The sequence below is a fragment of the Meleagris gallopavo genome, chromosome 2, assembly GCF_905368555.1.
Source record: "Meleagris gallopavo chromosome 2, MGAL_WU_HG_1.1, whole genome shotgun sequence".
Taxonomy (NCBI): domain Eukaryota; kingdom Metazoa; phylum Chordata; class Aves; order Galliformes; family Phasianidae; genus Meleagris; species Meleagris gallopavo.
The window spans coordinates 29,216,708-29,229,327 of record NC_139405.1 but is presented as its reverse complement, the minus strand read 5'-3'; the positions used below and the strand labels follow the sequence as shown (position 1 = coordinate 29,229,327).

At 41.6% G+C, this 12,620-nt stretch overlaps 1 long non-coding RNA gene across 1 annotated transcript in view; it reads right to left on the bottom strand.

Moving 5' to 3' along the window:
• Positions 1–12,620, bottom strand: part of LOC146544917 (uncharacterized) — a 61,835-nt gene that overhangs the window by 11,457 nt on the left and 37,758 nt on the right. The window contains exon 2 of the long non-coding RNA XR_014882053.1: positions 6,765–6,869. This is a non-coding gene — a long non-coding RNA (uncharacterized LOC146544917). The remainder of the gene's footprint in view (positions 1–6,764; positions 6,870–12,620) is intronic.

The following is a 12,620-nucleotide window of genomic DNA, read 5'->3' as shown; positions in this document are numbered from 1 at the left end:
CAATATGAGATCACCACAGGGGAAAAAAAAAATAAAAATCAACAACCACTACGATATTTCTATTACAGTATGCAATTTGAAGCAGTTTCCTGGAAGGAAACAGACAACAATTCACATACACGTTGGTTGCTTTCTCAAAGTCTGTGCAACATCTATGCATTATAAAGAAATTCAAATGCATTAACAAATTTCAGAAATTGGTTTGATTCTCAATCTTTATTTTAATAAAGCTAACTGCTTTCCCAGGCTGCAGTCTCACCAGCTGACACAAACCCAAGGGCAGGAGCTCTGTCAATGTATTTATGTGCTGGGAAGAACCTTATAGCGATGGAGGAAAAGTGCTTCATCCTGCAAACCAGGACTGGAGCCCAGCACCTGAGTGATATTTGCCTGGTACAGTCAACCATCAAAATAGATGTGAAAATAATGTCCTAAAAATCTGTGACCATAAAAGATTCCATAAGGCTTGTCTGGATAAGTGCTCTTTGTTTATAATGGGCAAAAAAAAATCCCTACTAACACTGAGCATTCTATCAATGGATCCAATCTCCAAATGTATAACTTCTCCCTTAACAGTTTTTGTGGTTATTTTTCTTCCATTGGAAAAATCAAGATATTCCTAGTATTCAACAGATTCTTCTTCTATTGCCTTTACATTGTTCTATAGAAATGTGAGTTTTTGATAATGCAGAACTAACACCTGCTGGAGAAATTCTGATACTACGTCTTTCTCTCCCTCTGGCCAAGAGGGTATGAGATGCTAATCATCCTTCAAACCTCACAGCATGAAGATGGACTCCTGAGAGTCTATTAATGAAGACCCAGCTGCAGTAAGCTGGACTTGTCGTTTGGACAGATGGTATAAGAATGCCCAAATAATGAACTGGGAAGGGCAGTTGTCCAAGAAAGTACTTCAAGAAACTTCAACTGCACATTTGACTATGTGTAATTTATCAGCCAAAACATGAATCTTTAGTCACGAGCAGAGCTTGGTGAAGATATAAGTCACTTAGATTAGCTTGCCCCTGGACAGAAAAAGCACATAAGGAAAAGGGTATCAGTAGCAGAGTGACAAATGATGAACATTCAGTACGTCTCAACAGTCAGCTACACTCCCATTAAGCCGATTCACTGGTACGACACTGTCAGCCTCACCCGTAAGAGACCAGCACTGACATACACAACCAGTGAAAACAACCTGTCCTGGCAAAGACCACTGGCAAAACTATCCGTGGTAAGATCCAAATGTATCACCCTCACGTAACAGATATTTCAAGGGGGAAAAAAAAAAAAGAAAAGAAAAAGTTATGTTAGGGTTGTAACGAATAAGAGTTGTCCGTATAAGAACAGTTCCTTGTTCCTGGAATTCAGGTAAATGACTTGGCATTTGGCAATTAAACATTAAAAAGTGTTTCACTGAAACAGGCACTGTGCCATCCTATCACTCTGTGCAAGCACTCTGTTCCCATCTTTATTCACTACTCCATCAGTTTGTGTGTCATTCTCAGATTCTATCAGCAGCAATTTTATATTTATTTCCAGATCATGGATAGAGAGATTGAAATAACACTGGACACAGGCTATTTTATAAAAACCTTGCTCCCATCAGTCAGCATGCTCTCCCTCTTTTGACTCAAGCCAATATGTTGTGCTGGGCTATGCTGAACACATTGCAAAAGCATATTACCTCTCAGCAGTCACTGTTGATAACCAAATTTGTAAATAGAAAAAATTGAAGTTCTTTTTAGTAAGCCCTACCTCCTTGAAAGCTATGTTACCTGGTATTAATTATATTTCTAGCTAGCAATCAAGTCTCATACTCTCCTGTGCATTATTTTGACAGGCATTGACATCAAGTTGCTCAGCATATAATTATCCTAAAAATTGTCACACCCTTCTGTAATACTGGCAAAATCTAAGACCTTTGCAGTGCTCTGTAGTAACACCAGCAATTCCAGGTTCATTAAAGCCAGACGTTTCCTGAGCCAACTCTCTTAAGACTCTTAGGTTTATGTTATCCTAATAGATGATGTTTAACAGACTCTTTAGTTAACTCTTTATGGAAGTAATGACCCTTATCCAGGTCCATATGCTGTAGCTTTTAAAATACAGAGTGGAAATCATGACATAATGCTCTTGATTCCCTGGCTTCATTATAATATCTTTAATTATTGCTACCTGATAAAGCCAGAGTTCCTACTGTTCCCAAGTCTATGGAAAGCCGTCATTGCCTTTACTTATCTTGCATTTCTGTGCCGTGTTTTGCTGTTACCCTCTCCAGCAACTCCTTTTCATGCGTGTAGTGGACAAGGAACACAAAGCACGTCATAGAATCATAGAATCAAAAGGTTGGAAAGGACCTACAAGATCATCTAGTCCAATCATCCTCCCATTACCTTTGCTACCACAAGCACTAACCCATATCTCGTAGCTCTTCATCCAGACGCCTCTTGAACACTGCCAGGGACGGCGACTCCACCACCTCCCTGGGCAAGCCATTCCAGTGCTTGACCACTCTCTGAGAGAAAAAGTTCTTCCTCATGTCTAACCTAAACCCCCTCTGGTACAACTTGTGGCCATTTCCTCGAGTCCTGGAGGAGGATCCAGGTCTCCTAATAACTACCTAGAGATCTGGAGGCTTTCCCATAATTCACCTAAAGGTTAACAGGGCCAAATGCACTGCCTGCTATTAGGTGAAAATTGCATGAGGAATAAAATTTGTTCCCCTCCTAAAAGTCTTCAGCCTGTTGTACAGTACTCATTTTCCTGACCTTTTTGTGAAAGGGAAGGCAAGAGTTGGCACAGAGCCTGTAACAAAGGTAGGGGCAGAAGTCATGTCTCTAAACTACTGATTTTGTGTATTTTCCCCATTTTACTCCATCTTTTTTTCCACATTACCTGCCCCATCTTGTCTGCGTTGCCACACACACAACTGAACTAAAAGCCTCACACTCAGAATAAATACCTACTATGAGGAGAAGCTAGTTATAGTAATAACACATTCACTGCACACACACCACGTTCTAATAACTATGGTTGTGCAGAGAAATCCTCTTAAACCAAAGAAATACCACAACAAATAATGAGAATGTTCAACAAAACTCTCTGAAGCAAACAGGGAATGAAGGGATTGCTTGACCTTTTAATACTGTAAATATATCTGTAGTGCCCAAGGAATGGCTGCATCCCACAGCCTCCTGAGCAAACCCTGGCCCTCCTAATAACACTGGTTTTGGGCACGTCTCTGAAACAGCCACATGACTCTTCTTAGAAGCAGGGCTATACAGAGCAGCATTTTCCAGGTGCAAGTTTGTTGGGATTGTTTGTTTTGGTTTGTTTTTTCTCCTGCAGGAATTCTTCGCATTGAATAGGTAAGTCATCACTTTTGGGTGGTGCTCTGTGGAGCCCAAAGTTGGACTCAGTGATACTTAGGGACCCTTCCAACTTGGAACATTCTGTTATTCTATGATGAGCTGGAGCATCTATTTTCTTTCTGAGTCTGCCTTTCTTCCCAGCTGCCTGCAGAGGCTGAGCTTCTTCACAGCTACACCAGCAGTTAGTGCTGAGCTCAGTAACAGATCAATAGAGTTAGGTAGTAGCAGGATCCCAGCTATTCATACGTGCAGCCAAAGTCTATTTTGTCAGTCTCAACAGCCTGAAGAACCAGTTGCAATGAAACACATTCCACCAGACAAGCCATACTCCACTGGGAGAAGCAGGATTAATGGCCTGATCTGAGAGGTCTCACATTCCTGAAGGTGACAGAAGATGTGAGAGGCAGGAGGAATTTTGATGAGTGCCTGGGGCACTCAGCACCTCCACTGGCTGACAAGGGAAGTTACCCATGTGGGGGTTTAATCCATGCAGAAGAGATTGCAGAAAAAAGGCTTCTCATTGTCTGATATTGGGGGTGAGCCTGTACACCCCCAAAAGCACTTTCTCTGAGCTTCCAGATGGCAGCAATAGACATAAAGCATAAAGTTACCTGCTTCATGAAACCATGAACAGGGCAAAGATCATGCAGTTAATTCTGTTTCCAGCTATCCCCCAGTCTGCAAGGAGAATAGCAGTGAAGCTGCCTTGCTCTGCAGCAGGGCTAATTTGCTGGGCCCAGAAAGATCTAACAGATTTCTGGGAGCTGAGTGTTATCTGCATAGAGCCACACTGTGCCATGAAGACTCACCAGCTTGTTAAGAGGCGTCACTGCACAGACCTGGGTCAGATTTCCAAACAGGGCTGAGAGCCTCTACTCCCAGGTACGAGTACTGATCTGTTTGGCAAATCAGCCCCTAAGCTCTTGAAATCTGCCCTTTCTCATGTTCTTCCAATTACTACCGATCTCATTTAAAAGCCTGGTAGTGCTAAGGGATGGCATGATCAGCACTGTAATAGGAATAGGTTTTTGGAGTCTGCAGAGCTACCTCTGGTTAGAATATATTGGCCACTCTTCCCTGAAAATAACATTAAGAACAGGAAGAAAATAGAGTTTAGCATGATGCCCACAGAAAGCAAAATTGTTTCACTGATCTCTCAGAATTTGCTGTGTTAAGAGGAAAGTCATGACTCGTTCAGACTGATAAAATGCTTTTGAGCAAACATGGCACAGAGAAACTACAGAAATTAAGACATCACTATGGAAGGGGTAAAACATATTTTGGATGAGACTTTAGAGAAGAGGAAAGTCCAAAGAAATGTATTATTAAACAAGCTAATTTTCACCTTAGCAAACATCATAAGCCTCAAGGCTCCACCCTGGATCCCACACTGTTTAATTTACTTGTGTTTGTGAATGGTCTCAAAAGGGATTGAGCTGAAGTAACAAAAACAGCACCAGACAATTTTGTAGATGGGTGAATTCAGGAAGATCTTAGACAAAAAGATGACTGGCCAGTGCAAAACAGCAGCGCTGAAACACTAGGTGAGAGATGGGAATTTCAGATGCCGTCAAAGGTTGTGCATTACGGTGTATCTGCCTTGGCCTCAGCCCTGCAGCATGCTCCTCCTATACCTGTGAAAGGCATCTCACAGTCAGTGCTCCTAAAGTGTTGTACAGCTCATCTCTATGGCAGGATGTGCCCAGTGTCTCTGGTGCAGAATGCCATCATAGCGCCCCTACAGCAGAGCAACATCTCCCCTGCCCACCTCCCTCTTCCCCATGGCTCACAGTGTGGGTTCATGCTGGGAGGTCCTCCTCTGCATTTCACACGTATATACACAGGTCTCCCGGGTGCTCCTTAGCCCCTGTCCCAGCCCAGAGCACAGAGAAGGAGAGAGGAGAAGAAAAGAGGGTATAGGAGGAAAGAGAAAGATCGCAATTTTAAAGGAAGGAGAAGAAAGAGCAAGGAGGAGGAGTGGTAAACAGATGGGACTAGGGAGAGGATGCTGTACAGCAGGTGGTATGGAGATATAATGTAGGTAACACTACGATATAGTTCAGGACATCACCATAGATATATTCATGTACACTATGTGCACAAATGATAGTGGAAAGCCAAACTGAGATAGAAATAAAAAAAACCAAAGTGTTTGAGCTATTCTATGTAAGCACTGCAGACCAAGCTGAACTGACACACACATCTCTTCATAGGCTCTAAAGTATTCCTAAAATGTTCCTTAGAGTTACTGCACGAGATAAATAGGGTTATGACTAGCAGGAAAAAAAAAAAAAAAATCATCATAATCAAGGAAGATACCAAGAAGGCATTCTAGGAAAAGAGCAGGAGATGAGGATAACAGCCAGGGTTTCAGCAAATAGAAGATTTATAGATAAAGGGGAGCCAAAAGAGATGCCAAACAAAGAGGGAGGCTGCAAATGCATTTTCCACTAACAATCTTTACATGTCCAAAATGTCTTTGGGGAGGCTGTGCTAACAAACAGGGCAAGGGGAGGGGTTAGCTGTTGGGAGAGAGGCAAGAACTACTGCTCCAGTTAGATGGGTGCTGGAAAGAGGCTGCCAGGGGACAGACCTTGCTCATCCTAACTATGACTAGAAAAGCTGGGACAAAAGCAGCTAAGGTCTGCAGCCTGGATTAAGGTCTGGGGTAGGGTTAGGGTTGGGAGTGGTGCAAAACCTCTCTCTGTTTTTAAGATAACAAAGTGATGCTTAGGCTGCTGAAAGAACATATCCCTGAGGCGTTTTTTTTTTTTTCCGCACTGTGATGAAGAAATGTGTCATCTTTAGAGTATATTGCTTATTTCTACTCCTTTCTTCAAAAGGTTTGTAACAGGGATACACAGCGAAGAATAATCACAGGGAAATAACCACAGATAAAAAGGAACATTAAATACTTTCTGCAAACAGGTATTTAAACCTATGTATGCATTGCTGTAGCAGACCAAGGACACAGAAAGATTCAAAATGAAAATGTATTTGGGTGGGAATAACATTTGTTTCCAGAGTCATGGGAGTTAATGATAACACCAATTTTCAGAGTGTATTAAATACCATACTGCAAGGCTTAATCCAAGCTCAAGCTATTTAGGGATCAGGATGAGATCTAATGGGGCTTGAGAACAAGGCTGAAAGGATTGATTACCCTGCATCTGCCTGCTGTGAGGTTCTTACATCTTCCTCTGAAGCAGGTGGTGCCGGCCAGGGTCAGAGGCAGGATGCCGGACAGGAAGGCACCCCGGATTAGCTTGTTTGTTCTCCCTCTGCCTGGGCTGTGAGCTATGCAGAGGTTTTATGCCTGTAATCCATAGCTCTCCTTGAGGAGCACAGAGGGCCTCTGAAATGCTAAACAATCTGGGGAAAGAAGCTTACCTGAAGCTATGAGTAAACCCAGCAGTCAAACCTCTGGCACAGATTTTGGCTTCTTCCTCTTCTATTTAGCTCAAGGTTTGAACGTCTTTGTTTTCAGCCCTGTATCTGAAAGATAAAGGAATTAGCGGGATTTCTTTAATCTTTGTGTTCTCCCAGATAAGTGTATTAGAGGAATTCTGTAGGCTACGGAAATATTTATTTTGAATTAAAATTAAAGCTGCACCACGCTGTGTTTTATTGTATCCCAGTATAGGACACAGCTGAGTCATGCAGTCTCCTATACCCTGGCTGCAGCAACATCATTCCTCTTGCCCAGGCCCAGATAAAGGAAATAAAAATGTTTTCTGTTGAGCAAAATCCAGTTTATATCTGTCGTGGCAAAGAAAACACAAGGTCCAAGAAGTCTCCTTAAATTTGTATTTTTGCTTTCAGAATTTCATGGGGAAATTGATTCTGGCTTTCAAACAGCAAAGAACCAGAAGCGTAACCTAAGGCACTATGGAGTCAGCATGCCCAGTTATTGACAGAGGAGCATATAATTGTATTTCTCTATAAACTTCTTCTAAAGAACATAAAAATATCTCAATTGGTTTTATCCAAGTTCTCTAGCTATGGTTTCCTCTGATTTAACTGGAGAGAATGTTGCTGTTACCTTCTACCTAAAATAAAGAAGAAAATAGAAAAGGTGATAGTTTAAATTCAATTACCAGATAGATTCTTCCTCTCTGCAATCAGAGCTGGTGCTAGTGTCTGCAACTTCCACAGAATCACAGAACAGCAAAGGTTGGAAGAGGCCTCAAAAGTTCATCATGTCCAAACTTTTGCAGAAAAAGTAAGTTTGGATGAGATCATTTCCTTCAAAGAACATAGCGCTCAGAAAACATCCAGCCCACAACATGCTCTAAACCTCAGAAGCAAAGATTTGTGAATGGATTGGATACATTTCTCAGGTACAAGGGTCCTGTTCAGAGGGACAAAGGGTAATGTGGAAGCTCTTCATGAGCACAGTTGCCCAACGAACAGCGTAACTCCAGCACCAGCTAAACTACTTACTTACACCTGAGCAACACTGTCATAGCTTTCAGTAGACCTCTTTTACTCCTCATCTGGTCAACACTCAGGGAAATGCAGTTCCATTAAATCTTTCTCACAAGAACGGCATTCAAATACAGCACCCTGATATTGACTCAGGTCCTTTTGCACAGTATCTCTATTCTCTTTATGCCTCAGTTTCTCCAACCCCATTTATTTTTCCCCTCTCTTCCTTCTGCCTTCAGTAAGCTCTCTGGATTCAAGCACTTACCTCAGGCCAATTTTTTTTTTATTGTTATTTCAAAGCTGGATTACTGTGTTAACTCCCTCTTCCCATTTTTCTACCACTTATCTCAATGCTGTCTGACTGTGAGGATGTAACACAGCAACAAAGAAACAGGAAAAAGACAAGGGATTAAAGTATAAATGGACCTAAACACTTAATAGCTGCAAGGAAGAAAAGAGTGACCTACATTAATCAGATGCAAAATAACAATAGGCTTCAGCTGGTTGTGTACCTAACTTTTTTTTAAAAAAAAAACTTTTTTTCCTCTAAGAGGCCACATAGCAAGAAAAAATGCTTGAATGTTTCATTTGAATTTGAATTCAGACATAATTTGGAACTTTTCTACACTTTGTAAACAATCTGACAGCATTTGAGGTTAAAAAAAAAGTAGAATTCAGTTATCACTTTTATGAGGACTGGCCTTTTAGGTAGGAGACAGCAAAGAGTTGTAGATTTAATCCTCCTCTGTGAAAATTACTGGGATTTCTGTTTAATTTCACTATGAGAACCTTTGTTGCCAGTTCTTGCAACTTTCCCCATGTGCCTTTCAAACTGCAGCTTAAAGCTCCAACCTCTGCAGTCAAGAGATGGTATGAGTTTTTTCTTCCATTACAAACTAATTTAAAGCCTGGCCCTTGTTATAGTGAGAATGATGAATGTAAGAGAGGCTCAGAAATCAGGGAAAACAACAACAGAAAGTTCCAACACCCTCTTTCATCTTTTTTGACTTCCAGTTCTTAAGACCACAGGCCAAAGGGATGGCATATCAATACTTTTCATATCGACTCACACAAAGCTACTGTAAGTATTCAGATCTCAAGGATGTTGGCCGCATCCTTGCATTTCCCATTGCAGCTCCTTCTGGGAGGAAAGAGAAAACACAGATGTCCAGTGCAGAGAGCTGGGCATGTGCCATCCATTCCCTTATGGAAAGACTCTCTCTGCTGATGCTTCTTATCCAGCCCAAAACAGTGCATCTTTTTAGGGTCCCCAAGCCTGAAGCGGTGAACACTTGGAATGATGCATCGATAGATTTAGCCTAAACCTTATTTGCTTTCCCCCTTGGAAACATTATGACTTAACTCGCTGACTGTACTCTTGCCCCAGCAGCCTCTCAAGCACTGAGCTGGATTGGGTTTCCTTTAACAAATCAGCCTCCTAGCTCCCATTTAACATTAATTGATTGGAGATGCTTTTAACTGTTCCTTCTGGGTGTATTAATTTTTTACAGATTGAATTTGGTTGATGAGGCAGGAAACATGAAACTATTCCTGGCATCTCCTGCATACTCAGAATAGCCACTCTAATGCATTCAGAGAAGCACACAGCAGCAGGGTGGTAACAAAGCAGGGAGGGGAGCGAGGTAGGGGGGGTTAGGTAGTCACCTATCCATTTCCAAAAGACATCAGTAAGTGATTGCTTGCCCGTGTCATCTTTTATATTAAACATTTTTCCCAGCAATGCAGGTATTTCGATCAGGCTGGGGCTGCTGACATTAACAGATATTAAATACACTCAGGAGAAATATGATCAAATGTTTGAAGTGTCTAGTAAATGTGCTGTTAGCTGCCCTCCCAGGGAGGCTTAGTGCAAGCTATTGTGTTTTGCTGAGAGAGAGAAAGGCTGGAATATTAGACAAGGAATCCAAAGGCAATTTTATCAGCAGTGTTATGCAGCTCTGGAACACATTGCTAAAGGACTGGAAGCTTTTCTATTACAGCCATCAAATTACTTGCTATTCTTAAACATTGAAATGCCATTTTGCATTTTAAACCCTTCCAGTTGGCACCTGTAAAGAATTACCATGCCCAGCAACAACAAAACCTCCTTATTCTGATTCTGTGACAAGGCTCTGGGTAGGGCTGGGCTTTGACACCCTATTAGACCAGGCAATGGCTTCAGCCTCCCCAGACAAGAATGGAAGATACACTTGGCCTAACTTTGCTCTCTTGTAACTCTGCTCAGTAAAACACATTTAACCCATGAATAAGGTTGAAAAATTCCATTCGTAGCCAGATTTCCTGAATCATCCAACAGGCCTTTTCCATCTTAGAGAGCTTTCATTTCTTCCTCCAACAAAACCAGCTATCACTTCACTTCCAGAGATGTCATACCACCAAGCCCCATTGTCACAGCTCAACTGTTCTTCACCTGGAGCAGAGTAAATATCAGATGGGAAAGCAATTCGCAGAGGAGAACAGGGGTCAATCACACTGAAAATTATGTGAAAGATCATCAGGAAGAAAGGACTGCAAGCACAACCTCTCTGAAAGTATCTCACTATACTGTGGCTATTTTTCTTCTATTTTTCAGATTTTGGTTTCATGAGAAGGAGCCTTAGGTTGCTCTTTCCTTTCAGCAAACTGCAGATACCGTAACTGAAACCAAACAAAAGTAAAAGGCCACTTTCTTTGGTAAAAGCCCATGTTCCCCTGGTGAAAAATGGTTGTGGCTTACTGAACAGATGCCATTTATTACATATTATTAACATTATTAACATTACTAATAATTATATAATATTATTAACATTATTAAATATGATGTATATCAGTGACATACACAGTATCTTTCTACCCTGGAAGAGTCATCATTCCTTTAAAACTTTTCAGTATATGAGAATCCATTAACCCAAATACAGCTGTGTTTCAAACAGACAGAGCATATCAGAACACTCCTCTCCAGCCAAAAAGGGCTTTCATTTCAATTCAGTCAAATTTAAGTATCAACTTTTTTTTAGAAAAGAAATTGAGTGACGTGTTTCTAGTATGATACATCCACAACTTACCATAGGTAAGTATCCTGATCCCAGGAGTATTCCTGAGACCCAGTGCTACATATTTAAACACTCTTGCACATCATTTGACTACAGCCTGAACTCATGCTACATACAAATGCTAGCCTCCCTTCTAGCAGGCAATGTTAGTGACCAGCTGGGAAGGACTTGGACAATCCTATCTGCCTAGTCCCTTATGTGACACTGTCATAAGGCAAAAGAGATAAAGGAGGACAACAGGACCACAATGGGTTCTCCAGGACTATTCACCCTTTAGCACACATGCCATGTTGCCTTTTCCCTCACTCCTACAGCCCTGGAATAAACAGGAGTTACCTCAGGAGTACTCCAGGGTAACAATTCAATAGACTAAACAGTCAAGACTTCCATCAAGCTTCCATCAGGGCTTTGAAACAAGTCATTAATCAGCCATGATGGTCAAAAAGTAATTGGCCAATGCATAAGATTTTAGCCTACTGTTGAAGCACAGAGTGTCAACTGCTGCTGGGTTCAGTGAACCAGGGGTGTCATCTAGCAAAGCAAGCCCTAGGCCCTCCTCTTTGTTAGAGTATCATGGTTATTTTAAATTCAAAGTTGCTATCTTTTCCACCCTTCTTTTTCTATTGCTAAAAATGGTTTTATGACAGATCTTGATGGATATGAATTGTCTGCCATATGTTGTTTCCTTTCCTGACTGTTATCTCCATATGTCAAATGTACTTGCATCTGATGATCTCCATACAAACGATAGCAAAACAAACAGACAAGAAGAGGCCAGACTGGAGGGGAAGCAGAATCCCAATCAGAGAGCTGAAATACCAGCAGACAGCCTTTCTACTGGAAACTGAATGGTTTACATGCTGTCACTCAAACACAGTGATGAGCTGCTCCTTCCAGGCATTCTTGCATATTAGCTGCTCTCTGCCTGCTGAGAAGGAATGTGTATGAGGGGGAACTCCCCAGGGATCCACCACCCTGAAAAGGACATACACAGTCTAGCAAGAGACCTTCTAAATAAGGGCTGTTTTGCATACAGCCAAATGAGTGCCAAGCTTTTTATAATGTGTTGGTTTTTTTTTTTCCCCAGTAAATTGGGTAAATTATGAGAATCACCCCAAGTGTCTTCAACCTACAAGAGAGTTGATTTCATAAGACCCTTAGACATTTAAGAAAATTGGCTCCCATCTCTATTACAGTGATTGCCTTTCTCTTTCATTTTCTCCTCACTTGCTTCACATTTTTCTCAGTCTCTTTGAGGCTTCTTTCGTACTCAAAGAGATCCAAAATTGTGGAGTATTTAGAAAGCAGAGATTCATAAATATCTGATAATCCAAGGTCACTTTTTCGTATTGGCTCCAGTTTTGTATTTTCAAACCAGACACAGCAATTACTGCTCACACTTCAGGCTGCTCCCTCCTGCATCTGTGAACATGGGAGCACTTGGTGGTGCCAAAGGCTCTTTTTCAAGTCTGTTGGAAGGAGGTTGTTCCCTGGGAGGCTGGTGACAATGAGGACAGGTGAAGCCATTCTCTACTGAATTCTCATCCTTGTGGTGGGCTTGCCATACTGGTTGTGCAGTATGCAGGCTGGAGACCTTCACAGAGAAACCACCTATCAGGAGAAAACTTATTTTGAGGGAATGAAGATCCCAAGTCACACTACGCAGCCCACACGATAGTATTATTGGAAAAGAAACCTCTTTCAGGTGAGAAGTAAATTTGCAGCCCAACCTCCTCAATCCTCTGTCCCTTTCTGTATAAGAGCA